This window comes from Echiichthys vipera, assembly GCF_963691815.1.
Source record: "Echiichthys vipera genome assembly, chromosome: 3".
Classification (NCBI taxonomy): domain Eukaryota; kingdom Metazoa; phylum Chordata; class Actinopteri; order Perciformes; family Trachinidae; genus Echiichthys; species Echiichthys vipera.
In genome coordinates, this window is record NC_139828.1 from 1943241 (window position 1) to 1949354 (window position 6114).

Genomic DNA, 6114 nt, shown 5'->3' on the forward strand with positions numbered 1-6114 from the left:
CTTTACCCTGAAGATGAAGAGTATAACTCCTCCATGACTGAGAGAAGCGTTGTCTGAACACACACGAGTGTCACTCTGAGCGTTAAATAATAAACGGCGAGCGCGTTGAGCAATATCTGAGGGTGTGTGTGAACTCATCTGCAGCAGCACATGTGCTCGCTCATCCTACAAACGTGGGATTGCGTGCCTGCACAGACCCTCCGCACGCCGCCGCCTCCGCTGCCGCCGCGCAGCCTCGCTGCCATTTCTCATGGAAGATGAAATGCGCTGCTCTGCGATCCCAGAGGGACGGCTGGGAAGGGTTGAAAAACGAGGGAGGAGGGAAACATGGCAACGTCTCCTCTGATTCCACATCCCGGGGAACTTTGACCTCCAGCAGAGAAACCAAAATAAAAATCCCCTTCTCGCCGCCAAAGCCAGCACAACAGGAAGATGGGGTCGTGGAGGAGAGAGGTGGAGGGGTGGGGGGGGGAGAACAATGAAGCCTCTCTCTTTTGGCTCCAGATGGGTGTTTTTTTTTTTTTTGACAGCTCTGAGCTTTTGTTCTGCTGGAATAAGAGGGCATTGCTGCGCTGTGCTTTGCGAGGTTGCCAGACATTGTAGGTTTCTGGTGATGACGCACTACACCGGGGTTTAAAGTCCGCGGAGTGGAGGGGTCCGCCACCGCAGAGGAGATGTGGTGGAGAAGAGGCTCCCAGCAGTGATAATCCATCACACTGCTGGGAGCCTCTTCTTCACCACATCTCCTCTCCAGCTAACACGCAATGCGCGCTCTTTGGCCACCATGAGGGAACTTTAGCACACCTTTGGCTCCTAAAGGACACTTTAGCACACGTTTATGCTCCTAGAGGACACTTTAGCACACGACTAGGCTCCTAGAGGGCACTTTAGCACACGTTTTGGCTCCTAGATGACACTTTAGCACACGTTTAGGCTCCTAGAGGACACTTTAACACACGTTTATGCTCCTAGAGGACACTTTAGCACACGTTTAGGCTCCTAGATGACACTTTAGCACACGTTTTGGCTCCTAGAGGACACTTTAGCACACGTTTTGGCTCCTAGAGGGCATTTTAGCACACGTTTTGGCTCCAAGAGGACACTTTAACACACGTTTATGCTCCTAGAGGACACTTTAACACATGTTTATGCTCCTAGAGGGAACTTTAACACACGTTTATGCTCCTAGAGGACACTTTAACACACGTTTATGCTCCTAGAGGACACTTTAACACACGTTTATGGTCCTAGAGGACACTTTAGCACACGTTTTGGCTCCTAGAGGACACTTTAACACACGTTTATGCTCCTAGAGGACACTTTAACACACGTTTTGGCTCCTAGAGGACACTTTAACACACGTTTATGCTCCTAGAGGACACTTTAACACACGTTTATGGTCCTAGAGGACACTTTAGCACACGTTTTGGCTCCTAGAGGACACTTTAACACACGTTTATGCTCCTAGAGGACACTTTAACACACGTTTTGGCTCCTAGAGGACACTTTAACACACGTTTATGCTCCTAGAGGACACTTTAACACACGTTTATGCTCCTAGAGGATACTTTAACACACGTTTATGCTCCTAGAGGACACTTTAACACACGTTTATGCTCCTAGAGGATACTTTAACACACGTTTATGCTCCTAGAGGACACTTTAGCACACGTTTTGGCTCCTAGAGGACACTTTAACACACGTTTATGCTCCTAGAGGACACTTTAACACACGTTTTGGCTCCTAGAGGATACTTTAACACACGTTTATGCTCCTAGAGGACACTTTAACACACGTTTATGCTCCTAGAGGATACTTTAACACACGTTTATGCTCCTAGAGGACACTTTAACACACGTTTATGCTCCTAGAGGATACTTTAACACACGTTTATGCTCCTAGAGGATACTTTAACACACGTTTTAGCTCCTAGAGGAAACTTCTGGTCCTGATAAATTAGTTTAAAGTTATTTCATGTTGTTTCTTTATGTATTTGCAGCTTCCATAATAATGACAATCCTGCTGACAGATTTATATAAAAAAAAGGGTTAATTATTTATTTATTTTTGCACAAGGCTCCAAAAAGGCCGACCCTGTGTGCGCTCCAGTGAGTAAGTGTGTAGATGTGTGTGTGTGTGTGTTTGTGTGTGTGTGTGTGTGGGGGGGTGGTTTCCAAATTCATCTGTAATTGAAAACAAATCCGAAAGGTACTTTTTCTTTTTTTTTCCCAGCTGTAACGAGGTTAAGTCACTCTTTGCCTCCTCCACTCCGTCCGTCACAGTGAAGAATCAGGTGAGACGGAGACACGCGAGACGCTGCCCTGCACCAACGCTGCTCCTCTGTCATGGGAGAATAGAGCCAGCATCACACCTCATCCATCCACACACACACACACACACACACACACACACACACACACACACACACACACACACACACACACACACTAATCTACATTTTTTCTCATACTGGATAAGAATAGTGTGTGTGTGTGCAATCATAAACATTTTATGGCACAAATGGGATTCCAGTGTGCGTGTGTGTGCGTGTGTGTGTGTGTGTGTGCGTGTGTGTGTGTGTGTGTTGTGCGTGTCATGACCTCGGACACTGTTGAGCCAACAGATCCTCCGTTTATAAAAATCAAAGTGGATCCATGTGTTTTTGTTTTTCCATCGTCCTCATAAAGCGAGTCACACATTTGACTCACGGACGAGGACGATGCTGTAATCTCCGCTGCAAGTCATTCTTCCTGTGACGGCCTAATGTGTGTGTGTGTGTGTGTGTGTGTGTGTGTGTGTCTGTTTTCATTAAGCTGAATTCTTGTAATAATCTGCCTTCTGCAGGCCAGAGGTTAGTCAACTTGTTGTAGAAAGCTCGGCGGCGGCGGTGGGAAATTGTTTCTCTTCACTCTAATTCGGGCCATGCTCGCGCTCAGTAACAGACGTGAATGCTAACAGGTGTCGTAAGTGGTGAAACTTTACTTCAGTCATGGAGGAGCCTGTGTGTGCCTTCTGTGTGTGTGTTTGTTTGTGTGTGTGTGTGTGTGTGTGTGTGTGTGTCAGACATGTGTTTTTGTGTCTTCGTCCTAACAGGATGTGCTTTATTCTTTTCCCTAATTTCCACTAATGTCAGGCTTTAAAAGTCTTTCAGCAGATCCTCTTTCTGCCTCGAGCGCTCACATTCAGAGTTTTTACGCTTGTTTCAGGTCGATTTATGGAACAAGCTTGGTCCATACTGTGAATCTGTCCTTATAAACATTTATTTTACATACAGTTTCCTCTTAAATCATGTTGGTTTCCTCGTGTTGGTCGTGTTTAAGTCCCCCTCAGTGTTTGCAGACGGGACATGGACCAAACTAAGAACTCGAAGATGGTTTCTGTCGTTTCAGGTCGTTTTTCATCACGCTGATGTTAGACCGCGTGTTTTTCTGATGCGTTTGGTTTGATGAGTTATGTGATGCTATAAAAATGGGCTGAAACATCGTGATTGACAGCTGGGACTGACTCGATTGGTCGGGTCTCTACTGCAAAGATAAAACATTTTCTCTGTGTAGCATGAAAGTATGTGACATTTGCGTGTATGTACCTTAAAGACCAGATGTGACATTTGCGTGTATATACCTTTAAGACCAGCTGTGACATTTATGTGTATATACCTTTAAGACCGGATGTGACATTTGCGTGTGTATACCTTTAAGACCGGATGTGACATTTGCGTGTATATACCTTTAAGGCCGGATGTGACATTTGCGTGTATATACCTTTAAGACCGGATGCGACATTTGCGTGTATATACCTTTAAGACCAGATGCAACATTTGCGTGTATATACCTTTAAGACCGGATGCAACATTTGCGTGTATATACCTTTAAGACCGGATGTGACATTTGCGTGTATATACCTTTAAGACCGCATGTGACATTTGCGTGTATATACCGTTAATACCGGATGTGACATTTGCATGTATATACCATTAAGACCGGCTGTAACATTTGCGTGTGTATACCTTTAAGACCGGATGTGACATTTGCGTGTATATACCTTTAAGACCGGATGTGACATTTGCGTGTATATACCTTTAAGGCCGGATGTGACATTTGCGTGTATATACCTTTAAGACCGGATGTGACATTTACGTGTATATACCTTTAAGACCGGATGTGACATTTGTGTGTATATACCTTTAAGACCAGATGTGACATTTGCGTATATATACCTTTAAGACCGGCTGTGACATTTGCATGTATATACCTTTAAGACCGGATGTTGACATTTGTGTGTGTATACCTTTAAGACCGGATGCGACATTTGCGTGTAGTAGATAGTAGATGTGACATAAGTAGATATACCATAGCGTCCAATCAGAAGGATGCAAGATAGCCAATCACAGCACAGTGAGTCGGGCGGGACGCCTCTAGTTTGCACGAGCGCCCCCCTGATCACGGCACGACCTCAGGACAAACATGAACCCTGAGCATGTGTGCACAAAAGGTGCCCCTTCTCTAATGTGGCCCTGGGCCCCACGAGCATCTGTGCACACCTCTGCAGTTGAGACACACACACACACACACACACACACACTTGGTGATTGTCAGCCGTATCCATTACAGATCCCCTGACCATGGATTTGATCTGCAGCAATAAGACGGTACGTGTAATGACAGCATTAAGGCTTGTTCTGCATATATAGAGTTTCAGGGAAAACGAAGACAGATGCTTCTCCCTCGCTGCTCGTACACGTCAACAGAAATAAGGCAAAAACACATTCCTGGTGGCTGCGCTGGCTGTGTTTCGCCCCGTCTGTGTGTGTGTGTGTGTGTGTTCTGCCCCGGCACTTGAAGGACCCGAATAACCGAATGTCTTGACTCGAAGCCGAGGCTCCTTGCCATCGTCAGCCGGTAACGTGAGTAATGAGCTCTGTCAGACACTGGCGGCTGACTGATGTTTTCCACCGCAGATGAACCTCCCCGAGAGCCGACGGCCGCATGCTAACGACAGATCCGTGCATGCAAATGGTGGCGTTTTCTGACCGGCCCCTACGGAAGGAAGGTGATGAGATGATTGGCGTGATACGCCCACTAACTCCTCAGCTGGAGGTCACGCCACGACCCGGGCCCAGTGTCGAGTTTGGTACTGTGTGTTCTTTGGTGGAGATTACAACACAAGGGAGAGAGAACGCCTCCAGGACAAGCAGCGCACACCACAAGTTCACTCTTTCGACTTCACCCGTACGACGTTTGCGTCTGAACTTCTTCAACGACTTCAGGCTTCGACTGTCAAACCCTGTTGTAATGTCACGACGTGTTAATGTGACTTGAGGGGTTCGGAGTTTGGTTGAAAGGAGGAACGAGTTAAAGTGCAGTAGTGTGTTCCTGAACATTTGAAGTCAGTGAAATGGGGCTTGTTTTTGTCAAAAGCCTCGACAAGAGCACGGCCAGAAGTCGATCAAGCCCTCGCACCAACATGTTTTTCATTTATCAGCGACGTCCTGACTTTCACACATTATGAGCTGTTGATCTTGTGAACTCGCACCGTTCTTGGCTCCAGATCGGAGTCTCTTCTTTGCGCGGGATTTTTAACACGAAGAACCAATTAGTAAATAAAAGTCCTGAAGTGAAGTAACGGTCCTGGTTGCACTGGCAAACAGCTTCCCCTGCGCCGCTGCGTTTGTCACGGCGCTCACATCCTGGTGCAGCAACAATGTTGTGACAGAATTTTTCCCCTTTTTAAAAAGGATGAAACTCACAAATTTCATCCCGCAGCCAAGAAAGCGACGGCTCGGCTCTGCTCTTGTCATGTGGGAAGCCGTCTGACACAGACTAATGGGCCTGTTTTCATCCGCAGTTTAAGAAATAATGACAGTGAAACCAAAAGCAGAAAGCCTGGCATTGTTGCTCTTTGACGGACAGCTCCGGTTTTCCTCTTTGTTTCCCTGTGAGTGATCGTTTCCCTTGTCGTGCTCGTGGAAATTTAAAGCAAACAAACAAACAAACAAACAAAAAGAGCGTTTAAAGGCCTCAGCTTTACGGGACACACCCTTTGTGTTTCTAACACATTAAGGAAACCTCGAGGCCGCTCGTAAAATCAAACGACATCTTTTTCTCTCGGCCATAAA